General features: G+C 38.1%; 1 protein-coding gene across 5 annotated transcripts in view; it reads left to right on the top strand.

Moving 5' to 3' along the window:
* LOC128616730 (testican-2-like) overlaps positions 1 to 26,848 on the top strand; it is a 55,689-nt gene that overhangs the window by 10,594 nt on the left and 18,247 nt on the right. For 2 of the 5 annotated variants that reach the window (XM_053639509.1, XM_053639510.1), the window contains exon 1: positions 16,101 to 16,478. The exons of 2 other annotated variants lie outside the window; for them this stretch is intronic. The gene's annotated coding sequence lies outside the window, so the exon portion shown is untranslated. Of the gene's footprint in view, positions 1 to 16,100; positions 16,479 to 21,931; positions 22,443 to 26,848 lie in introns of those variants that run through there. One more of the 5 variants, XM_053639511.1, reaches the window with a different exon arrangement.

The following is a 26,848-nucleotide window of genomic DNA, read 5'->3' as shown; positions in this document are numbered from 1 at the left end:
CACAATAGGTACAATAGGTATACATTGAGGGTACCACCCAAGTGACAGTTTAGTACCCAGTTTATTGAGATTGTCTATACTGGAAGTATTCAAATTAGTCAACCCTTAGTTCTATTCAGAGATGCTACAATACCAGCACTATTTGACAGGTTAAAATGTTGATGATAAGTTTTAATTCTTTGCAGAATTTTACAACACTTACTTTTCCAGCCTTTTGTTGCCCCCGTCCCAACTATTTTGAGACGTGTTTCAGTCATCAAATTCAAAATTACCTCATTTTTTCATTAAAATTGTAAAATTTCCTCCGTTTAAACATTTGATATGTTTCAGTGTTTTATTGTGAATAACCTATGGGTTTATGAGATTTGCAAATCATTGCATTCCGTTTTTCTTTACATTTAACACAGCATCCCAACTTTTTTTGGAATTGGGGTTGTACTTTCTATTGAAGCAAGTCTGTCCTCTCTCTGAATAGTTTCCTTTTAGCAGTCTAAGAGGCTATGTGGTCTCTTGCCCACTCCTGATCTGCTTCTGTGTACAGAGCCAATAGGTTCTCAGAATGTGTAATGTGATATGAAATCTCTAATTTTATAAACATTATAAGAAAGCAACTGTAATGACCAGTTCATGCAGACTCATGAAATCATTCCATTTTCTCTGATAAATCTCTCGACCTTTTTGAACACAAAAACCTGCACATTTAATTATAGGAGTATAACCATCCCTTACAAACGGCCTACATTTCTCCCGCACTTTTCATTAGGAGGAGAGACGCAGGGGACACTGCCATTTGGCTCATGGGCATCATTTGCGTCTTCTACCTCTAAATTGGCTGTCCTTTATTATGTGTGTCATGTGAGGGAGAAAAGGCAGTTCAGTGTCACATTGACGCTGAAACCTGAGATGCTCTTGTTGAATAGTGATTTTTTTGGTACACAGCTTTTCTTTCAGGTACTTACTGTAATGCTTATTGGCTGTGAGTTATCTGTGGTGGAAACCAGTGACTGTTATACAGTTGTAATCAAAATTATTCAACCCGCATTGCAAATCAGGTTTATTGTAAAAATTTACAGACTTTCAGCTGTTTGCAATGAACAAATCAAAAAATCGATTGAAATAGTTCAACACAACTAATGCTCCAAGTGGTTTCTCCAGTTTCAAAAGTATTCAACCTCTTCATTTTTAGTACTTAGTAGAGCACCCTTTTGCTGTTATGACCTGCTGCAAATGAGATGCATAGCTTCTGGCAGCATTCCTGAGGAATCTTAGCCCATTTCTCATGAGCAATGGCCTCCAGTTCAGTAATATTCTTGGGTTTGCGTGCTGCAACCGCCTTCTTCAAATCCCACCAGAGAGTTTCTATGGAGTTCAAGTCAGGTGACTGTGATGACCCTGTAGAATCTTCCAGTTTTTTACAACCTGCCTTCTCAGAAATCTGGTTGTAGCCGTTGACAGCTTCCTTTTTCTGCCCCATTGAGGTATTTCATAAATTTTCTGCCCCTAGCCAGTTCAGGTATTTCATATGTTCCAGCTCAAGCAAACCTGTGGAACTAATGAAGCCCTTGATTAGTTGCATCAGGTGTGCTTGAGACAACACCTGTTTGCATATTTGTGCTGTTGTGAGGGATTCTGTTCAGGGGTTGAATAATTTTGAAACTGGAGAAATCATTATAAGCTGCATTTTCAGTTGAATTTGGGGAAACCACTTGAAGCATTCGTTGTGTTGAACTATTTCAATTGGTTTTGTATGATTTGTTCATTGCAAACAGCTGAAAGTCTGTAAATTTTGACAATAAACCTGATTTGCAATGGAGGTTGAATAATTTTGATTGCAACTGTATGTGATCTGCTGTGACCTGGTACATTATTTTGAGGGAAGCATATTTCTGAGGTGATTCACTGTCAGAACAATGCAGCTAATATAGTTTCTCTACCCTCAATGGCTAATAAATCTTTAGGAGTATTTTTGCTAGCTATGGTAAAGGCATGAGAGCATGCGTAACAAAAAAAAAAAGATAGAAAGGGTATATAGAGATGGGTACAAAGTTTTTGGATTACACCCAAATAGGTTTTCTGAAATAATCTGTATCTAGCTAGGATTAACAGTGAAGCCTATATACATACATATATGTATACTGTACATATACATATACATCCTCTCAGAAACTCAGGTTAGTTAATTTTAGCAGCTATCTATTGCTATAAAATATAATATAATATATAAATCTATATTTCTATAAATATGACTTTAAAATCCTGTCAGAAACTCAATTCAGGTTAGCTCATGTTAGTTAGTTGGCTACCAAAATCTGTGAAAATATGATTCTACACTTTTCAGGGGAAACTAGCCATTGCATGTGCAAAAAGTCTGCCAGAAGATGCCATAGACTTTAATAGAAGAGTTTAATAGAAAATAATCAATTATAACTTATTTCATATAGAAAGAATAAGTCTTTGATTATAGCACCACAATTTACAAAATATTGCATTTCTATCAAGAATGCAGACAAAAGAAGCAGTGGCAATGAGGAGAAATAGACACAAAGAGAAAAGGAAGGAATAACAATTTTTTATTATTACATTAGAGCAGGGGTGCGGCCCAATAAAGGTTCAAATCCAGCCCACCAAATGAATGTTGAATACAATCTGTGTCCTAAATTTAAATTGTCTTGTGGACTGTATAAAAATAAGACCTGGTGTCTGTTATTCCACTAGAGGGCAAAATAGAGCATTAAGCTCAGCTACCGACAAAATATGTAAGGAATAATTGATGACGGGCCACTGAATTATTAAAAAATAATGCACACCCAGAGATGGTAATACACATATTACGCATCCCATCTCAAGCCTCCATTGCTAATTCCAAATTGTCATTGTAGAACTAGTAACGGAGGCTTGAGCCATTGATATGTGGTTATTGGAGAGAGAGAGTTCATAGATTTTTTTTTTCCCATTTCATGCTGATAATATAAAAATAGAACAAATTAATATATAAATAAATAATAAATATTCCTTACTTATTTCTGTAAAATCTTAATTTTCGGTCATTGTGTTTGTAGTTAAATGTGTGTGCTGTGGTGGACAGTAGGCTAACTTTTCCGTTATTTTAGTTAAGTGATATGGAACTGTAATGCAGTCAAGACCTGGCTGGAGCTTCTTTAGCTGTGCAGTTACTGAAAAATAATCGCACACCTCAGAATGTCTGTCAGACAATCAGAATCGAGAATTCAACAGTGCTGTGGTATAAGCTATTATAATTCTTCTTGTTTAGGGTTTTCACAGTGAATTGCTTTTTTTCACTATAGCTTGCAAAATAATTTTGCAAACTATATTGATTTTCACACCAATTTAATGTTTTGGGCCATTTTGTGTATAATTGCAGTCTGTTCATGTGTTCGTTTTATATAAGTTCCATCCATTGAATATGGATAGAATATACCTTTTTATATACATGACGATAAATGAACAATTTTAAGAGGAGTTGTTTATGTGATAGTGCTCACTATACAGATTTTTTTTCTGTCCAGCCCACTCGACTTTGGACTAAGTGTACAGAGTGTACTGTACAGTGATGCACACACTTATTTGATCAGGCTATCACATAAAAAAAATTGCAATAAAGCAAAAAACAATGATCAGTCTCTGCTCGATAGATTTCTGCTGAATGTGTAATTGGAGAATAGGTGCACTATTTCCCACAGAACACTGGAAAGGTGATACTGTTATACTGAATAGACTCTAAAGGTAGGTGGTACAGAATAAGTACAGATAAAAAAAGCAAAAATACTGAGTATTCAGCAGTGGCAGAGATAATGATGGAGGTTTTTATAATTGATCAAACCTTTAAACGCCTTTGCCTACGCACACTGATATAAAGCAGACTTTAATAGAACAAAAGGTCATAGGAATATAATTTGTGTTGGGTTTATTTAGCCGGAAGTAAGATTTTTCTGGTTTTATTAGCTGCTTAAATGTCAAACTGAGTAGAGCTGTGAATCCGTGACAGAGTGTACATTAGTCATAGTTAACTACAGAATTGTTGGCACCCCTCATGAACATAACAATTCAGTTGCTGTTGTTTTGAATATTACGGTGGTGCTCGAAAGTTTGTGAAACCTTTAGAATTTTCTATATTTTTGCATAAATATGACCTAAAACATCATCAGATTTTCACACAAGTCCTAAAAGTAGATAAAGAGAACCCAATTAAACAAATGAGAGAGAAATATTATACTTGCTCATTTATTTATTGAGGAAAATTATTCGGTAAAAGAGGCCTTTAGTCATTTAGAAGTTACCCTGGGTTCCTTTGTGACCTCGCAGACTATTACACTTCTTGCTCTTGGAGTGATCTTTGTTGGTCGACCACTCCTGGGGACGGTAACAATGGTCTTGAATTTCCTCCATTTGTACATAATCTGGTTTACTGCAGATTGGTGGAATCCAAACTCTTTAGAATGGGTTTGTAATTTTTTCCAGCCTGATCAGCATCAACAACTCTTTTTCTGAGGTCCTCAGAAATCTCCTTTGTTCATGCCATGATACACTTCTACAAACATGTGTTGTGGAGATCAGACTTTGATAGATCCCTGTTCTTTAAATAAAACAGGGCACTCAGTCACACCTGATTGTCATCCCATTGATTGAAAACACCTGACTCTAATTTTACCTTCAAATTAACTGCTAATCCTAGAGATTCATATACTTTTGACACTCACAGATATGTATTATTGGATTGCGTTTTCTTCAATAAATGAATGACCATGCAGACATAAAGATAATTCTAAAGGGTTCACAAACATTCAAGCACCACTGTATTTAGAGATGCTAATAACGTTTTACCACTAGTGCACCATAAACAACACAACACAAAAAACAACATTATTAAATAGTCTCTGTTACTGAAAAAGTTTTTATGGGACATTTGATAGTGGAAAGATGAGTAGTGGAGTAGAGGAAAATGTTTCTCCAGTTGTTGGAGTGAAAATTTTGAAACATCTGGTGTAGTTCATTTTACATAATCATTTCTAAAATCCTGGTAATATGATAATTTTTTTGTTTTTGTTTCTGTCTTGATCTAAGTAGGTTAGTACTGGTCTTTTGACTTGCAGCCCAGAGGAGTTCAGACACAGTATATTCTGAGATCCTGCAGGCTTGGGTAATATATCATAAATGAACAAAAAACCTGTCACACAACCTATTGTTCAGATTCTCTTATGTCTCAATCCTAGGAGGAATGAGTCAGATAAATACTTTGCTCATTTCATTCAGCTGTTTGAAATGATACACATATTGTATCAGGGATAAGATAGAGGAGCGACCAGGAAGCATCTTAAAATAATGCAATTTCTCCTCTTTTTTTGACAACATACCCTTATGAATGCTTAAGGGTTAGCCAAAGAAGTAGAGAGGCTAGAGGAAACGTGTAAGGCTGAACAAAACCCACCGGATTCCCGCTCATAGGCATAAACAATATATTACCTTTTTAACAGCAGACACTTCTTGCAGTCAAAGAAAGCCATATACTGTAGTATCATAATTCCAGGCAGACGTGGGAGCTAACAGCTATGCTAATGAGCCCCAAAGGCAGCCACTCCACTGTAGTGCATATAGTGGGAATCTTTGATCACCTCAAAAATTGATTCCGTTTTAATCCATGGTGCTTTTATAGATGCAGTTAAAAAGTGATATTCTAGGCGTCTTCAATTTGACAATTTTTAGTTTATATTCCAGAATAATTCTTTTCTTTAATTCAGAATTTTCCATGAATCTAAGAAGCAATTATTTTTCCATAAGAGCAGTATTTAAAGGAAATCTCCACCCTGAAGCACATTAAATTAACATTTTTTAATAATAATTTTTTTGGCTTATGCTTATTTTCCATTACTCCTGTGAGAAGTTAGTGGTTGTGGGACACTCTGACCTCACAAGGGGACATTCCTAGTGTAGTCACAGTAGTGTCTAATAGGAGAAAAAAAATGTCATGTTAGCTCCTAAAAACAAAAGAGAAAGAGCTCTTTTCTTATTCACCATTTTCACATCACAATGAGAAATCCAACATAGAAGTAATAGAAATATCACCTTTTGGATTCACAATTCCACAATGCAGCTATATGATACAGTTGTGCTGAGCTATGGCAGAGACAGTGACATTGACAGTGGTATAAGCATGAAAGTTGAAGCTTTAGAACCTGATCTGTTTGAGCAGAGTGTAGAGAGGAGGTGAGACCGCTGGACAGACTAAAGTAGTAAGGCTGCATTACAGTCTTTAGTTAGAGATGAAGCAAGAGCTAAATCCAACTGGGACCACTATCAGCAGGTAGTTGAATGGCATTGTGTGTAATGTAGGAAAGTGGTCAAATGAAAATAGACCGACATGTCAATGAAAGAATTTCAAACTACAAAAGTCATTGAAGATCACATGTTAATTAGTATGCAAATCATTCAGGATGGATTTTTCTATATCCACACCACAAATATCGAATTACTTAGTTAAGTTCTAGGATTCTCCAGAATTTCTTCCAGTGGGGTTCGAGAACGTTCGGTAGTGACAGAGAGTTCCTGAGCTGAAACTGAATATGCATTTCACAGTGTTGGTTGTATAGTGCATGATGTTCACATATTAATGAGTACTGCTGTGCGGTGGGAGGCTTTTCGGTTTCGAGTTATCAATGCACACACTCTCTCGCCTCATCACAGTGCTTAATTCTTAATGAAGCATCTGCTAAGCACACCTGGCCTTTTCAGCTCCTCCATGCTGCTCTGCTCTCTGCTGCATGCCAACTGCAGTGTATAAATAATTTCAGAATGGACACCACCGAATGTCCTGCTGCATTTGCTCTTAGGAAGTACTGTGTCTACTGCTATGTGCTCTTGCCAAGGGCAATATGGCTGTCTCACCTCGAGCTCCTGAGGCGATTGCTATCTGATGAGGGGAAAGGCTGCTTCCTTTATGCTGATGTCCCTGTTCTTACAGGATGAAGCAAGATGCTGTCTGCAGTGAATCTCAGAAAGTGTCAGTTCTCAAACTCTCTCTTACACGTAGCAACAGCACACTTACCCTCTCACATCTGGGTTTTGATGTTTCACTAAGTATAATTCAAACATAAACGTCAGATCCTGACGTTATTTAGTACAATAAGTTAAAATCCACATTGTGTGTGTGTGCGTATGAAGAGGAGAGAGCTTATTAATTTAATTTACTGATCTTATTGAAATGACTTTAATCAGCAGTATTGCATGCTGCGGGTGACTGGACTTTTTTCCTCTCAGCTGAAAATTAAGCATCACATTCTCAGTATCTCTTCTATAAGTGATCAAACTGCAACGATAACTGTATATAGAATCAGTGTACAGATTGCCACCCATCATGAGAGTCAAAATGAATATAAGATTGTTCTCAGGAAGGATGTCCAAGCTTCCTTCCAAACAGCTGGTTCTTAAAGGGGTCATGCACCATTAAAATGTCCTACAAGCTTCATAGCATAATACGTCATCCTCAGTACAAAAAGAGCATTTATTTATCCACGCTCCAAAAACGGCTCGTGTGGATGTGGCGGGATTTGTGACGTCACACGGGCAAAAACATTTGCATATGACTGCCCCTAAAGCAAGACATCGACACCTACTTTTACTTCAGCCTCGACCCACTGGTGCTCAGTCGCTGACAACAGTTCCGCACATGTTACGGCAGGGGGCGTTTGATAATTCATTGATAGGCAAATATGTTAGCCAGTCATAGAAGTGGGTGGGTACATTGAAATCTTAAAGGTAAAGGACACGAAAACTGATCATTTCAGTCAGAGGGTCAGAGATAGGGTGGAATAAGGTCATAAATGACTAACTTTTGTATGTTTTTTGTGCAAAACAACCTTATTAATATTATGAGTACACCTCAGGGAAGATAATAAAATGACCCCTTTAAGGAGGCTCTGTGATCAGTGTGTATTTCTTTAGAGACAGAGAACAAGTGAAAAAAAAAAAACGATTTCATGATTATGATTCATGTGTGATGTAGTGCTGTATGCATGGCTCAGATCTGACGATTCAGAGACGTCTTATTGCAGATCCTCTCATATGTCAGATTGGTTTTCAGATAGCAGGAATAATTTACAGCCTTGCTTCATGAAGCTCACAGAGATATTATCTCTGCATAAAAACAGGAGCAGTCTCCTCAGTCTATTGTGCTGTTTTGGAGAGTTATGAATACTCATACTCAGCAAACCACTGACTCTGAGTATTAAACTTTAAGTTTGCAGTTCATGTTCTTTTCCAATAAGTTTTTTTTTCCGCACAAACTGTTTTTTATTGCACAAAATGCAAAAAAAAAAGAGAAAATGAGAAAAAGATAAACATGTATTTTCTTTGCTTTTGAAGGAAATGAATTAAAAAACAACATCTGTTTTCCTATCATAATTTTCCTCTCATGGTTTCATGAGAGCAAGTGATTTAATATAACCGGTTAGCTTTTTAGGCATGTTGCTGACTCTTCTGTTGTTAGGCAGGCAAGCATATGTGAGTCCAGCTGCTCCTCCAAGTTCTTAATTTGACCCGACACATCTACACTGAATTATTTCAGCACTTTAGCTACCGAATGCAGGGCCAGTTCCAACTAAAATAATAAAATAGCACAGTGGCACTGTTACTTATCTTGTTAAATCTAGCTTAGAGAGCCACTAATGATGTGCAGCTGAGTTTGAAGCTGTGATCATAGCCATAGCTACGTTCTCAGCTGAGAATCAGCTGACAGGTGATGCCTTCCTGAGTTTACAGTATGTGTCTAACTCATGTAAAATAACAAACAAATCCCAAACAAACACATTAATGATGTGGTGGATTTGCTTTCTGTTGTATGTGGTTGCTCAGTCTCTATTGTTCTCTGTATGTTTTAGCAGATCCCTGTTACATGTTTTCTTAGAATTAATGATGTCACTGACTTACTTTTAGGACATTGTTAGTGCTAATACATGTGTTGGAGAAATGGGTAGAATACATATTTTGGCATATTTTCCATCCACCAGCCTTCATACGAAAGCTACTAGCCGAGGAGGGTGAAGGCTAACACGAGCTTCCTCTGAGACAAGTTCAGCCAGCCATCGCATCTTCTCAAACTGCTCATGCTGCGTCACAAGGCAGCATAATGCGCTCAGAGGAAAGAGCTATCTGCCCTCTTCCACATACATGAGATCACAGATATTCACGAGTGGCTAGTGTTGTTGGGATTAACATGGGAAAGAGATTATTTAACTGTTTATGGCACAATCTATTGCTAACCAATCTTGGTGTTATAATGACACGAATAGGTGTTGGAAATAAAATGCCTTTTAAATTTAAATGTAATAATTAAATGTAATGGGCACACGGTGGCTTAGTGGTTAGCACGTTCGCCTCACACCTCCAGCGTTGGGGGATCGATTCTTGCCATGGCCCTGTGTGTTTGCATGTTCTCTCTGTGATGGGGTTTCCTCCGGGTACTCTGGTTTTCTACCCCAGTCCAAAGACATGCACGGTAGGCTGATTGGCATGTCCAAAGTATCCAGAATGTGTATGTGATTGTGCCCTGCGATGGATTGGCGCCCCGTCCAGGGTGTACCCCGCCTTGTGCCCCATGCTCCCTGGGATAGGCTCCAGGTTTAAAATGTTTAAAATTACATGGAAAATTGAAGCTTACCTTATTAAACTAGATATATACTTCTTTTTCTCCTCTTGTGATATTTCACTTCCAGTATTTCATCAGCTGTGTTCTCGATATTTCTAAGCTCAGAGTGTTGGTTAGTAGATTTCAAACAGAACTGCGAAATGTATTAATCCTGTTTGTCACCATATCTGCTGGTAAAATGTGCTAAACAAAATAAGGGACAGTAACATATATAGAAACTTATGATTGTTGTCTAGACCTTTTATGAACATAAAGGGAGGGGGGCTGTATTAATTTAAGTAATGTAATGAGCTGAGCAGATGTATTAATTTAAGTATCAGTAGAGGTACTTCAGTTAACCTACTAGTAATACCCAAAATACATAAAATACACAGGGGAGGCACGCGTCACAAATTATCCACCTACATCCACAAAAATAGCATGAGTCATACAGGATAAGCACAACAAACATGATCCTCCTACTCTCAATCATGAAACTCTTGCTGTCAAGGTGGTGAATCACTTTCATATACCCACAGTCAAGTTTGAAGGAAATGTGGATTCACCCAAATCTGCTGTGTAAAGCTTTGATTGAGGCTAAATTTGATTAGCTGTTTATATGAAAATGCATTTTCTTAATCAGTTTATGGAATTGTCAGCTGTTGTACAAAGTAGACTGGCGCCTGGAGGGCAGTGTGTAAAGATACTTTAAACACACTCAGAGCCCCTCACTGCTGAAACCATTTATTATTTTCTCTGATTAAGCCACACAAGGGTTTATAGATCTGCTCATGAGTGTATCAGAGAAAATGACATGATTTTACAGACGTGCACTATGCACAGTACATTCAGGATAAACATTGATTCTATCTGAGAATAATCTCATGAATTAACTTTAACTGTTAAAGAGGTTTTAAACGTCACATTTTCCCTTGCTATTTTATCATTATTCATTAATCTACAGTTTTCATGAACACTTACACATAGTTTGTTGCACTCTGGAATATGATTCTCAATAACCGAAGCTCATTTTTGCCCAAGTCATTATGCCTTAATCATTTTTCACAAAACAAGAACTGAACATAAATACACATGTTGATTACACATAAAAGTAGTAATCAATTATATATTTGGATCAAGTAAAGGTATGTCTCCCAGGGAGAGGTCCCCAGTAGAATTCAAATTATGCTATCTGACCATGGGTTTTAGAGAGGCAGAGGAATTTTCCAGAATTGTTTGAGAACAATGTATGCGATGTACACAGCATTGCCTGTTCCAACAGAAATAAAAGCAAGGGTAGCATTGTTTTTACACAGATTTTAGTTTTATAATAGAAACAAAATTCTAATCAAAAATCCAAAACTTATGGTACGTGCAAAGGGAACTCAACATGAATTCAACATTTATTCATAAACACAATATGCTCAGTGTTCATGTATGAACACTGCTGATAGGCTAAACATTTAAAGCTAGCTCGTAACAAAATATTACCACTTGCCTCAGATGTGTTGTTATATTAGTAAGAAGAGACACTACGTGACTACAATTACACTGTAATTGGACAAAGCATTAATCGTTAGACTTTTTATGGAATCCACCATATTGAAAAAATCTGAAAATCCTGACTTCCAAAGTGGTGGTATACAAACGTACTAAATGTATTAAACCCTTATAAAAATGGCGAACACATACAGTAACCCCATTCTGAACACAGCATTAGGCTTGATCCATCCATTTAACGACTTGAAAGAGAATTTAAAGAGCTGTTTGAGTCCTGGCTCTTTGCAGAGAAAATCTACTGCATGTTAAACATCTCCTTTATTCTTATCATTTGATTTCTATATCATTTGATTTCTTTCTGTTGTCTAGTCAGGTATTCAACCAGTTCAGTCTTTTCAGTCTCAATATTTTTTTTTCTTTCCTTGTCAGGGTGCCAGTGCTGGGTCTGTTTGGGCCACATTAAAATAAATAGCAAAGAAATGGGAACCCAGATATCAATAGGCTTTACAAATTCATATTCTCAGTAGCCAGAAAGCTTCCTTTATATAATTTGTCTGCCAAATTTAACTTCTTTGGTCTTTGTTTTATTGAAAAGCACTCTGTTGGTCTTCATTGGTGTCTTGACTGTCTTGATTGCTGAAATCTGTGAGGGTGTGAAGCTGCACACTCTTATGTGTTTTGAGCACATGTGCCAGACCAGTTTGGCTCACAGATGCAAATATAAATCAGGCTGAATATCCTTAGAGGATCGCAGTAGGTCACGCTCCACTTACACTAAAGCATGATTAGAGCTAAAAAGGTCTGTCTGTAGCACTCATATTGTTCTTGTCTTGTTAGACAGTGCTGTTGTTCAGTGCATTGAAATTTGCTTGGTTCAAGAACCTTCCCTAGAGAACATGCAGAGAGTAGTGCAGGCCTTTAATGTGTCATTTTTACAATGGGAACCATTTTAGCATGTATACATATTTTGAATCTACACTTTATGGCCAGGGGGGACACAGTGGCTCAGTGCTTAGCACGTTTGCCTCACACCACCGGGGTTAGGGCTCATTTCCTGCCCCCACCCTGCATGCACAGAGCTTGTATTTTCTCCCTGTCTCTGAGGGGTTTCCTCCAGGTACTCTTTTTTTCCCTCCCCCCAGTCCAAATACATGTGTTGTAGGCTGACAAATTGTCCATAGTGTGTGAATGGATGTGTGAGTGTGTGTGCGATGATGGGTTGGCACCCTGTCCATGGTGTCCCCCGCCTCATGCCACGAGTCCCCTGGGATAGGCTCCAGGATCCCCACATCTCTGTGTAGGATAAACAGTACAGAAAATGGATGGGTGAACTATATGGTCAAAAATTTGTGGACACTTGATAAGACCATCACATCCATATTTGCTTTTTGACCATCCCATTCCAGATTTAGTCCCCCTATTTTCTGTTATAATAACCTCCACTCTTCCAGGTAGACCTTTCACTTGATTTTGAAGGATGGATATGAGGATTTTTTTCCCCAATCAGCCACAAGAGCATTAGTGAAGTCGTGCACTTTTCAGTCAGCAACTTGAGGAGGCTTGGGGCACAGTCAGCATTCCAACTCATCCCAAAAGTGTTCATTGGGGTTTTGGTCAGGGCTCTGTGCAGCCCACTCGAGTTCTTCCACACCAGCCTTGGCAAACCATGTCTTCATGGACCTCTCTTACACAGGTGCATTGCCATGCTGGAACAATTGAACTGATATTGTAATGTTACAGTATACAAAGACTATACTAATCCTATACAATTGTGTCCTTCTAACTTTGTGGCAACAGTTTAGGGAAGATTCACATATGGGTGTGATGGTCAGGTGTCCACAAACTTTTGGCCATATAGTGTATATCAATCACTATGTTTTTGTACAGAATGTATCATTAAAGGTGTATGTGTGTGTGACTGTGATTTGGCTAGCACTATCCATCAAGCTGTGTATGCGTGTGTGTGTGCGCCCCTACAGAGTACATCTACCTGTGATAAGAAATGTGGCTCTAATGGTTTAATCTTAAGGACAGAGAACATTGTTCTGGCTAGTATCTCTAGTGTCTAACAGAGTGTTGCAGCTAGGCTTGTGTCCAAACTCTGCCGGAATAGCTTTAGCATTAGTGTTAACACAAAGCCCAGGAGAGCCAGAGCAGCATCTGGACAGTTATGCTCCATTAACCTGAGCATGCCACTACAGTGTCCTTCTCTATAGCGGGTAAGCTAGTGCTGTCAGCTGCTATGAATCCGACGACCTTCGGGATGCCCTGGTGTGAAGAACACAGCTCATCTCACCCCCACCACTTCAACAGTCACAGCCGGCTTGTCTCAGCATGGTGGGAGTACAGACCAGGCTGTGTGGTGAAAATGCACATTAATTACCGAATTGAAAAAAAGCATTCATGTCATAAAGCTGAATATTGTAATGCTGAACGTACACAATATAAACAGTACTTGTATTCAACAGTATGTCGTGTATGTTTAGTATCCACTGTCACTGGTATCATCACACATCACTGTTAAGCATAAGGAGATGTATGCCCACTGAAGGCTTTTATTTACACATTAGGTGCTAAAATGAGCAAGTGGTGCTGTGTTTGCTTTGGCACAGCACATTTGTAGAGTAAAATAAATCTGAGGAGTGTGAAAGGCGTTGAGCGTTTACTGTTTACTGTGCATGAGTAAGCACTGAGCGGGAACTTATGTTTCAGTCTTGCTAGGTGCTCAAAAAACGGCATTTCTTTTGTATGTTTTAGTGTTCCTAAAGCATACACGCTTTCTTTGTAGAGCGGTTAAAATGTGAAGAACATGAAAATGATCGTAATGTTATTACTGTGATATTTGTAAACACTGGGCAAATGAATCATTTCACAGTAATAGATTATTATCCATCCATCCATTTTCTGTACCGCTTATCCTACACAGAGTTGCGGGGAGCCTGGTGTCTACCCCAGGGAACTCGGGGCACCCCCAAATATACTTCTTCTTTTTCTTTTTCTTCTTCTTCCTCTTCTTCTTCTTATTATTAAATGTGTTACATACTCTTTTGTGATCTGCAGTGTTTCCTCTATTTTTTTTTTTTCTTGCTGGCCAAAATCTATTTCTACTGGGCAGACCCTTAGGCCATTTGAACAGAAATACCCCATGAGCCACACAAATTGCTGAACTGCTCTGATTGTGGATGACTAGCCTAGGAAAACTCATGGCAGCACTGCTAGGCTAATCATATGTAACGGATGTTTGTTAGAGGCATTGAAGTATTAACATGATTTGCCAAGATAAGCTAATGTAGCTAGCTAGCATTATTTGTGATTGGGTCTGAATTTTGGTGGCAGCCGGATCATCTCTGTTTTGATGTCCATTCTTGTTTGGGCTTACAAAGAGTGGAGTATGTGTGTGGCTGGTCCGATCTGCACGGCAATCATCTGTCAGTTACAAATGACGAATAAATTTTTGTGACCGTGTTCTGAGTAGATTGAATATTTTTCTGCATGGGAGCATCATCAGAAGTGAGTTATCATGCATGTGCACGGCTTAGGGGTAACAGTGGTGATCTGTCATCATATTTTGGCTAGGACAGTCATTCTATATTATATTTATATGAAGGAATACATAGTCTGATTCTGAGATCTGACAAGTTACACTTTTCTGCTCCATGTGCCCTAAAGAACAATTCTCCTAACCTTTATTGCTACTGTGACACTCTCCTATGCCCAAACTTTTGACCACAGGACACTATAATTTGATCATAGATGGGTAAACCCTAGAAGATGTGCTTGCTCTCCTGTGGCACAACAACAAATAAAAAGAACCAAAGTGTTTGTTCTGTCTTTAGGAGATCACAAGTGAACTGAAACCTGATGATGCCACAACCATTAATAGTTGGAGGACCAAGCCAGTTTAATTGACTATATTCTCTAGAAAGGGTGACATTACCCTGGACCTTGTGCCTTACACAGCAGCCATGTGTGTCCCTTGTTAATCAGAAAGCCATGAACCAGTCATTAGCTGCAGAAGTCTTAGAAGAAGCATGCCCTCACCCTCCCACTAGATGATGGCCAAATTGGGGAAGAAAAATAATAAGCAAGAAATAGCTGAAATTCTGTAAGCATATTTCTTCCATTTGTGACATGCTACAGGAATACAAAATATTCAGAAATGTAAAGTATTCAGGAATACATAGTAAAACCTACCACGTAAAAGAAAGAAAACTGATCCTAAACATAATAAAAGCCAGCAGTAAGCAGCTGCAATGTTAATTTGTGCAGCTGTTATTGAAATGATTTAAGAAATGTCTTTTCCAGTTTCTCATCTACAATATGCTCGTACGTTTGCTGTTTTCTCAACACAGGCTTGTTTGTTCATGTTGGTTCGGTCATCTGGGGCAGGGGGCAGATTTTTAGCCTTGCCCCTGGCTAGGCGTGTGAAATACATATTGTAAACACAATAATAGGAAAACAGAGAATAAGCTTGAGTCAGTGGGGATCTAGCCAGCTGTAGCTTATTACCATCAGCTCTAATATTCCTTGAATTTCACATGTACTTACCTTTCTAGAACAGACAATATTGTGCTTAGCTTTTCCAGGAATAATAATGAAAGTAGTCTGTCACATAGTTTTCGATGTGCCTTTCACTAACATGTCTTCTTCTTCTTATCTATTTCTCTCTTTTTTCATGTTCCCCCTCCTGCTCTGCCTCCCACATGGAAGGAAGTAGAGGTGCGTAATTTTGTTTTTCAATGTGATGTCTTTGTTGTTGTTGTTGTTTTTCTTCTTCTTTTTTTAATCAGAAGACGTACAATACAGGTTCAGGTTGCACTATATAAAATCACTCTGAGCTGACGTCCAGCCTGTAAAGACTTTAGGGCCACCAGAATAAAATCAGCACCAGATTTAATTTTCACAGTTTCACAGATATATTTGTTTCTTGCTTTGTATTACCAGTGAAACCTGCTTATTGACTGAACACAAGCACAACGATCAAATATATATTTCTGAGAGAAATACATGTGTAGCACACTGACTTCCCTTCTCTTTTAGTCACGGAGTGTGTTACACAGAGTGCATTTCTTCTTGTTCTGTTATTGTGGGTGTGAACTTGCATCAAGTTGTGATCTGTGTTCCCATAGTGACAGAGGCATGAGCTCTTTTTGTAGGTTGTTACTTATGATGTATAATGTATTAAGGAAATATTAAAGAAAGTCTGTATTATTAACACAAGCCTCGCACTCGAATGCATTTAACTGTATAATCATGTACAATATTAAATAATTAAATTGCTTATTGTTTTGTTAGGATGACTACGTCAGAACTGTGGATGATCCCCAGGGTTCTGAGGAAAGTGAGTACATCAGTCTCCTCTCCTGGGTGTAAATTATTTTTCAATCAAAATCATGCAGTGTAACCCACCATGCCTTATATTTACTGCTTCAGTTTGTGAGCTGTGGACATTTCTGCTTTCCGTTCTTTTGAAATTGAATAGCAATTTGAGTCAACATCTTCCTCACATCTGTCTCTGGTCTCCGGTCTGCCACAGTTGATTAAATCAAACATTTAAGGTAATAGGATCATTTCTGACATGGTTTCCCATGTGCTCATTGTTCTGCCTCTAACAAGTACTCGGCAGGAAACGCTCTTCATCTTTCTGCATTTGCAAATACAGTCCTTTTCCCACAAATGTGTTCAATCCCTGGCTTCAGCAGTGGAGATACAAATGGATATCAAAAAAAGGAAAAACCAGTGGCTCTGTTGGACAGTGGAAGGCATTTTGCTGGCATGGTTTGGGTCCACTTGTCTCCTTAGAGAGAAACATTACTGCAAATCAATACGAATTTCTTCTGCTTGATCATCTTTATCCTATGATGAAACTTTTCTATCCTAATAGGATTGGTCTCCTTAGGATGACCATGCCCCCATCCACAGGGCATGAGGGCTCACTGAATGGTTAAAAAAAAACAAACAAACAAAAAAAGTAAAGCGTATGCTATGGCCTGAAAAGTCATCAGATCAAACCAATTGAACGCCTATAAGAAAAATTTGAATCATATGTGTTTGCACTTTCCACCACCATCATCAAAACACCAAATGAAGGAATATCGTTTAGAAGAATGGTGTTCATCTCTCCAGTTCAGTTCCAGAGAAGTGTAGAATCTGACGCATTAAAGTTGTAGTGGTGGGCCATGGTGGCCCAACACTTTACACTTAGTGTTAATTTTGTTAACAAAAACTATGACGGAAAATGTTTGTCAATGACCTTTTTGTCCATGACTAAAACGAGACGATGATGAGAGGACACCGACGTCATTAACTGTGACAGTAACTGTGACTATATCATTTGCAATATTGTTGACGAAAATAGACGACACTAAAATATAGTTTAAAAATAAAAACTTTACCAAATTCCCTCTTTGTTTTCATTGAAAAGAAGAAGAGAAAAAAATATTATAGACAAAATATTTGGTGTTGAAAAAAAATTCTGCATGTGTTTGCACAATGTTTACTTTCCTGATTGGCCATAATGCCTAAAGGCTGCAGCCAATGGGAACGCTTCTCTATCAGTGCGTGTCCTCACAGCATTGATGAGACCACCTCAGGGAAATTAACAGAGTCTTAGCGGCACCGAAAAACTTAACAGAAACAATTACTTTAACAAATGCTATAGTAGAAACGCTGATATGAATAAAGCTGTGTGCACGTACCTGAAATGATCCAAGTTTAATCTATCTTGAACGCCCTTATTCATCTTAACTCATATTCACTATCATAGCTTTCTGAGTATCATTTCACAGTTCTGTTAGCCTACATGTTTATTATAAATAGAATATCGTTAAATAGAGAGATATGTAATGTTTGTAAAGTGTTTTAGCTTTAGCCACTATGGGTTTTTACTGTAGTACTTTCATTTTTTTCTATTGCACTGACACAGACTGTCACTCTTATTTTTGTTGATAGTCAAAAAAGGCAAGAAAGAGAGAGAAGAGTTTGAAGGGGAGAGAGATTGTCAGTTGGTCAGGATGAAAAAAACTATATTAAATTACATTGGAGCACCTGGTAAAAACGCTAGGAGTGAGAGGGCAGAGGGGCGTGATATGGAAGTTAAGGAGGAATTAACGGTGTTTGTTTTGTGACACACATAAGTCATGAATGTTGTTCATTGACTTTTCATGTGCCTGTCTTGATACTCAAGAAAGAATATTGTTTGTATGAGACATGAAATAAGAGTAATGTTATTATATATTATAGAGGTATTTATATTTATATGCATATATTTTTAATTATGTTTACAAATATTTAAATAAAACAAAAAAAACAAACACAAAAAAACCCTCCCTAACTAGAGTCCCCCAGTGTATCTTGGTCATTTCCACCACTGGCTAGACTAGATTGACTGAAATGTTAATCAATGATAATCTTATGGCTAAAAATGTCTACAGTTATCTGCGACTACAATGTCAACAGTTTTCACTAAAACTAGACTAAAATACTTTGACTAATACAGTTTTCTTTGACTAAGATAAGGCTAAAATGCCCAGAGTTAACTAAAACTCGACTTAATAAAGCAGGATAAGGTTGACTAAATATGATAAAAACTATCAAGGACATTTGACAAAGGACTAAGACTAAATTTAAAAATAGCTGACAAAATTAACACTACTTAAATTTAATTTAGGTTTTTTCCTTAAATCTGTAGGAGCCTTTTGTTTAAAAAACATTTTTGGGATAAATTTGAACATTCTGATTATATGTTAAACCTACAAAAAGGCAAACTGATTTCAATAAATAAATCTGACTCAAATGGAGCAGGATCGTAGACTATCACCTGTTCCAAAGTTCATATAAGTATTTCAATGCATGTCAGTGTTTTTTGCAGACATAATTTCACATTTGAAATCACAATCCTCCCAAGATTCAGAAAATCTTCGTATAAGAAAATTATTTCCCTACTCCGTATATTAATTTTTACAATGGCTGTATATAGATTTATGTGCTGATGCTTCAATATAGTATATGTAAAAAAGGTCTTTATGTGCTTTTTTTTTTTTTTAAAATCAGCCATGCTATACTACTTCATTATTCACACACACAATTTGCTGCTGCTAGGATTTGGGCTCACTCCCCATTTGGTTGCCACTATTCATGCGAACCATTCCTGTACCTTTTGTACTAGATAATCTCTAAGGGTTTCTTTCATTATATTCAAGTCCATGACTTTGTCTGCAGAGCATTTACTTAATTTACTTAATTTGATCCCACACAGCAACATTTAAAGTTATCTATAGAAAGCTTATCTTTCCATTCACTTTCTCAATGCACAATTGAAACAGTATTTTACGTGACAGCTTTCCAGACAAGGTTTAAGAAAATTTTTTATGCTAAGTTTATGTTTCTTCTATATCTGTGACACACAGACTCCTAAACTGGAGACACTGGACCAAATACAGTGTGTCTCAAAGGTCTCCATACATAGGGAACACTTTTTAGCAAAATGTTGTCCAAAACTTTTCATACTTAGTTTATATTATATATGTTTTCAGCCTTTAATAATGCCTCTGACAAAATCATTCTCATAGATAGATAGATTGATCGATAGATAGATAGATAGATGATAGATAGATGATAGATAGATTGATAAATGATAGATAGATAGATAGATAGATAGATATATAGATAGATCACTTTATTCTTCCCAGACGGATGGATCAGGATCAGGAAACTGTCGCAAAGTTGCGATGGAAACATGGTAAGCACATAACATATGACACTACTGCCAAACTTATTAACAAATTCAAAAAGACTGGAAGTGTTTCAGACCAACCGAGAAGTGGACGTCCACAAACATCCACTGACACAACCGACGTGGTGCTGGAAAACATAGTCCCCTGTGTATGGAGACTTTTGGGACACCCTTTAGAAACTGGCAAAAATGTTTTCCTCAAATTGACCTTTCTGGGGTATAAAATGTTACAGTAGTGTACAGTATTTACTACATACTTCAAGTTTTAGTAGAGAATAGCACAATTTTAATATGAAATGTGTCAAAACAACAAAACTGTTGCACAGTCTGCATCACACCTTTAAATGTACATAACAACACACAGTAGGAACTCTTCCAGGAACTCTGTAGTTCTTACTTTTGGTTCCGAAACTCAGTTGAAATATTTTTTTTGGCAGAGGAGTCAAGAGTAGCAGCTTCATTTTTCATTTCATGTTACTGCTGTGAGTGCACTAGTGTTGTTTGAATGGTGGAAAAGCTAAATAGAGTTAAATATAAATGGGAAACTTGCATGTGGGCTTGGTGTCACTTGTTAAAGTGGAAGCTGAACTGTTGCTGTGATGGGAACCCTAGATGCATTAAAAATGCTTCATAAACTTACCTGGTTTCTTTCATTTGCACATTTGTGGACTATTCCATAGACATTGCTTATGAGATTCGATCAGCAAATATTGCTTAGGACAGGACATCTATCAGCTGGACAGTCATCATCAGTGTTGCCTTCTGGCGAATTTCTTCCACCCAAATGCAAATTGTATTCATTTACAACTCGAAACCTGGGGTGCTTATTGTTATAATTAAATTCGGATTGTTTTTTCCCCCCTCAAGTGGGAGCTTAATTGCTTATAATCTAGGGTGGCAGAAACAGAGCTAATGATTATTAGTATATTAACTACAGTCAGTGGCTAGCCAGCCCACTCACTCCTGCTGAACTCATGTGGGCTTACGTTGCGATCAGTGAGGATGAGCAGACTTCCTCTTGCTTTTAACCCATGTCTCTCTCAGTTCTTATATCAGTGAGAATAACTAATGCATCTGTGATTCAGCTCAGCAGTACATGATTAATCAGTGCCTCCAAGGAACAGTTCTGCACTGCAAGTATCACCTCCTTCTCCTGCTGAGCTAAAAGACAGAAATCAGTAAGAGAGCAATCTGTCGAATCTGACGGCTGGATTACCTTTCAAACTCCCACATTACTAAATGCTTGGGTTTTGAAAGCTCTCCATTTTAAACGGAGGTCACTTGGTGTCAGTTCTTTAACAAAGCATTTCACATATCTTAGTCTAGGGGTAATTCTCTTTGCTTGTGTCTTGTACAAAAGCAATGCGTTCATGCTATCCAGTTGAATACTATGCTGTGTCTTTTGTGTTAGCAATCTCAATCTGTTGTAAATTTTAATGTTAAACTCTAAGGTTTGTGATAGGGAGGTAGCAAGTAATGCAGCTCCATGCTCTCTAAAATTGTCTTAATTGTATTGTGGTATCCAGGAAGGATTAATGGTTTCCTATCAGTTAATTGGTTATCCCTGTGTAGGTTTTCTGAGCAAGAGGATTAAGAAAAGAACTGTAGAGTTTTATTTCTCCAGGCAGCTTCTTCTTCTTTTTTTTTTTTTTGCAGGCTGCATTTTGCATAATTTACTTTGATAACAGACAAACTGCTCAGGGGTAAATAGTTTAATAGCTTTTTCAAGGAAAACACTTTGTGGATTGAATCACAAAGTATTATTAATATATTCAGTCATCCATGAGCCCGTCTGTCCATATACATTCATCCGTCTATCCATCCTTTCATACGTATCAATAATTAAAATAATAAAAATAAACAGGTCAGTGTGAGTTAATGCAACATAATATATATCATTTCATCCATCCATATATACAGTCAAACTTGTGTATGGGTATATATGTTGTCTTGTTGAAATTTTGCCAGGATTTGAAGTTCTAATTGGCTGCAGCAGTTTTGTGACTCCAGTAAGGCTGCGGTTCACGATGAAGCAGCAATGAGGAGTTACAAAAAACCCCAGCCAAACCAGCAAAAACAAGATGATTAGGATAACTGCCTAAGATAATTTCATATGCTGAAGTAGGGCAGCTTTGACTCATTTTGTGAGGCAAGGGAGGAGTGGAGTGTTTGTAGAGAGTCTTTCATTAATGAATGAGCGTGTCATTCTGCTGCTGAATTCCATCATGCTCACGTTTCTATGGAAACACCTTCAGAACAGCTTTGAGCTGGAAAAATAACCAGTGGGAAATATGTGACCGATTTCCCCTTATTTGGTCAGTAATATGCTCACATAGCCTGCAGCCAGTGACCATACAGAGATATCACAGCCACTATTCATCCCATTGAGCATTACATCCATTTACCTTGTCTCCTTCTCACGATTACTGTAAAGGAAGAGACACCACGGGAATGGATGACTTTTCATTTGCACATGTTTCTGAGCCGGAGGTGATTGAGTGTGGTATTGGCTTATGAGTGAGGCTTTTACAGTAGGCTTGTTGTGAAGAGGATGAAGGATTAAGGCTGAACGTGAGTAATAAGACTTCACCATTCTCGAGGCAGATTCTGGTCTTATTACAAAGCACATTGAACAGAAATATTACAGAGAGACACAATGTCTCCATCACAGACTCCATCAGAATATTGAATGGAGATATGTGTGCATGTGTGTATTAGACCTTCTCTGACCATTACAGTTAATAGGCTGTTGTACACATATTTCCTGTCTCAGAGGAAAATACAACAACAATGCATACTGAAGCTGCTGTTCTGTCTTTGCTCTTTTTTTCTGGTTTGAGATTTGTTTAAACAATCAAAAAATGGGTATCAAGGAACCTCATTTATTTCATTTTTGATGGGTGCATAAGTTTACACATACTGATAAACTGGGAGCACTGACGTTTAAAAAAATGCCTTTGGTAGGTACTGTGAGACACAGAGGCTAGGTGACCTTTTTAACTTACATCGTAGCTGGCATTCATATTCCCAAAATAAAGGAAATTTATTATTTGATATTGCTCCATTTTTATTGCTTTGTTAGAAACAGACACTGTATAAGTACAGCAGAATGATGAGTCTCTGGCAGCCTAAAAAAAATCATTTGTGGTCTCATTATTTAAGCTTCAACTACTGCTGGACATCCTGTTCCAGCAGCATACATGGAAACACTCTGATTACAATTCGGCATCCTTGTGAATCGTAATCTTGCAAAATGCCTGAACATCTTTGAAAAATTAATCTAAACTCTTTGCATTTACTTCATCATTTTTTATACTGCAGAGTTGTTGTCAGACTTGTTGTTAAGACAAGAAGTTTTTATGAGCTTAAACTCATGCCCTATTCATTGAATGTTACTTAACCGTTCTCATTAAGTAAAGTTTGACTTGTTGATTATGGTTTTGAGTCTCAACATCCACATATTTTCAATCAACACAGGATTGTAACAGCATTTAAAAAAACAAACTCAATCCGGTTCATTTTTGTCACTTCATGACTGTGACCTCACTTGTGTTACGCCTCTATGTCATGCTCATCCCTGAGCCATTCTCATCAACCTGAGAGGTCTGACAGTCCTCCACATAGTGGTAGAACCATAGTTAAATACATAAACTACTGATGTACTTCCTTGTGTTTCTGATTACCAGGGTCAGTTTTACTCCCTCTTGAAGATGACAGTCACTCAAGTATGATGCTAATGCTTATTTGAGGGTGAAATCCACTCAAGCACTGATACTGAACTTATTTTAGAATACGAATCACTCAAATGTTGATACTGCTCTGCGATAATGATGAGAATGACTCAATATAAAACACTGTACTCTAGTGAGGATGGTAATCTCTTAAGGTACTACTACTGCCTTTTATTTAAGGTAAGAATCAAGAGCAGCTGCTGTTCTTACTTGATGACAAAAACCACTCAAGGTCCCATAAGTTTCCTATATCGAGGAAGCACTCAGTGCTGGTTACTATTGGATGAGAACTACTCAGTGTCAGATACTGTTATTGCTTGAGGGCAAGAGTCACTCAAACTCACCACAGAACACAGTGTGATGACAACAATAGTTCACTAGAATCTGGTTAAGGGGAACAGTGAACTGCATGTCACTGTTTCATAAATGTCTGCCACTGACACTTTTCTTATATATCCATGACTTCTTTTGGTCCATTAGACAAGTTGCCCAAACTGTTTAGCGCCATGTCCAGGTCTTACTGTGAGACCATTGCTTTGCATGGAGTTTGGAGAAATTTCACACGTTTAAGAAATGTTCTTACAAGTTTACACTGAGAGACAAACTGTCAGTCAGTCCCAGTTGGTAGGCAGTTGCCCATATCTAGAGCTTGCTTGCCCAACTAAATATTGTTTGCAATTTTGTGCCCCTGTGGTGGTTGGTGTAAAACACTACCATGGCAATTGCTGTCCTCACTAGTATGCGTGATCTCCACAGGGGCTACTGGAAATGTTGCAACAATAGCCGCACAACTTTCATTTTAATATACTGATGCTTGAGCCTCATCCTTCCATCTTACACTCTCAAATTTATCCAAACAACTCCCCGGCCTTGCAGAGGGGCATTTGTAATGACTAAATTTCATTTTCTCAGGGAGATCTCCCAAGGCTTGAAGGAAAAGGGAGATGGACCAATGCCTCAGGGTGCTTCTGTCCCCACTGATACAGGCTTCTGTTATATGGCTGTCAAGTACTGAGCATTCAGCAAACACTGAAATGGTCTGAGATGTAGCATTCCTCATTTTATACTGGGGTTTCTGCTGCCAACATTCCTACCAGATGCATGAAATCTGGATATGTGGCCGTTCACAGTTCTGTGACTGCTTTTATAATCAAGGCTGCTCTGTCTGTTGTTAAAAAGGCTCATATAGTGCACTAATTGAGTTTCATTCCAGTGAACTGCACAGACTATATGGCTATTCTTGTGGTTGACATTTAGCTGCACATAGACCCTGGTGTTGCAAGGGCTCAGTGGACACACACACACTTCATGAACATTCTGGGTGCTAGAGGGTATTGGTATGTCGTTCTGCTTATGTGGAAGTGGAAGAATTGTCTGTGATTTACAGCAGTTGGAATGTGAAATATGCATATCTCTGACCGATGGTCACAAAGCAGTGCATGTACATCTGTTTGCAGAGAATACATAGTGGCAGCCATGTTAAAGCTACATTACTGAACTTTTGCCCCTCTATTGCGTCTCTGTTTGAAACTGCAATTTACTTGTGGAGTTATGTTTTTTATGTGGGTTGTGCTTCAGCACTGCTCCTCTGAATGGATGAATCTGATGCATTGAGGTATTCGTATGTGCTTGGAATGTGATCTTTGGGTTGTACATAAGTATATACTTTTAAGAAAAGACAAAGTGAAAGTACATGAGAAAAGAAGGTGCCCTCACCCCACTACACACTTCCTGTATCAAGCGCTTGGGAGAGTTGCCAAATGACACACAGACACACAAAATTCAAATGGCAAGATCTCTCTTTATTCAAAGAAAAACATAGTATATGTCGTGCTTGACACACAACAGAGACAACTATTGATTGGCTAGGTAGAAGGGAATATTTGCATAAAACAGGAAGCATATCAAGGTTAAATAATGCTATACAAACTGAATTAAATGGACTTGTCAGCAAATCTACAGTTGCAATCAAAATTATTCAACCCCCATTGCAAATCAGGTTTATTGTCAAAATGACTTTCAGTGTTTGCAATGAAACAAATTAAACAAATCAAACAAAAGCATTTGAAATAGTTCAACACAACGAATGCTTCAAGTGGTTTCCCCAAATTCAACTGAAAATGCAACTTATAATGATTTCTCCAGTTTCAAAATTATTCAACATCCTGAATAGAATCCCTCACAACAGCACAAATATGCAAAACAGGTGTTGTCTCAAGCACACCTGATGCAACTAATCAAGGGCTTTATTAGTTCCACAGGTGTGCTTGAGCTGGAGCACTTGAAATATCTGAACTGGCTAGGGGTAGAAAATGTATGAAATACCTGGACAGGGCAGAAAAAGGAAGCTGTCAACGGCTGCAACCTGAGAAGGCAGGTTGTGAAAAACCCTCAAGTGACTGCAAAAGACCTGCAGCAAGACTTGGTGGCAACAGGCACTGTTGTTTCAGTGAGCACAGTAAGGCGCATACTAAATACAGAAGGTTTCCATGCCAGAACTCCAAGACATTCACCACTACTGACCCAAAAGCACAAGAAAAGTTGGCTCAAAATAATATCAATAAGCCACAGAAGTTTTGGGATTCTGTTTTGGGGAGCGATGAAACAAACCTGGAACTTTTCCGTACGATGGATCAGCGGTATGTCTGGAGAAAGAGGAATGAAGAAAGACCACTCTGTCCACAGTCAAGCATGGTGGTGGCTCAGTGATGCTCTGTGGCTGCTTTGCATCCTCTGGCACTGGAAATCTGCAGCATGTGGAAGGCAAGATGGATTCATCGAAGTATCAGAAAATCCTAGGAGAAAACGTCATGCTGTCTGTGAGGAAGTTGAACCTTGGGCATCATTGGACCTTCCAACAGGCAATGATCCCAAGCATACCTCAAATTCCACCAAGGCTTGGTTGCAGAAGAAGTCCTGGAAGATTCTACAGGGCCATCACAGTCACCTGACTTGAACATAGAAAATCTCTGGTGGGATTTGAAGAAGGCGGTTGCAGCATGCAAACAAAAGAATGTTACTTAACTGGAGGCCATCGCTCATGAGGAATGGGCTAAGATTCTTCAGGAACGCTCCCAGAACCTGGTGTCTGGCTTTGTATCTCATTTGCAGCAGTTCATAACAGCAAAAGGGTGCTCTACTAAGTACTAAAGATGCTTGCCATGAAGGGGTTGAAGTCTTTTTTGTTTAACCTTTTTATCTTTTGTTAAAAAAATCCACAAAAATAATCTGCTCTCATGGATATCT

This window comes from Ictalurus furcatus, chromosome 13, assembly GCF_023375685.1.
Source record: "Ictalurus furcatus strain D&B chromosome 13, Billie_1.0, whole genome shotgun sequence".
NCBI lineage: Eukaryota > Metazoa > Chordata > Actinopteri > Siluriformes > Ictaluridae > Ictalurus > Ictalurus furcatus.
The sequence above is the reverse complement of the archived record's forward strand: the minus strand, read 5'-3'. Positions and strand labels throughout refer to the sequence as shown.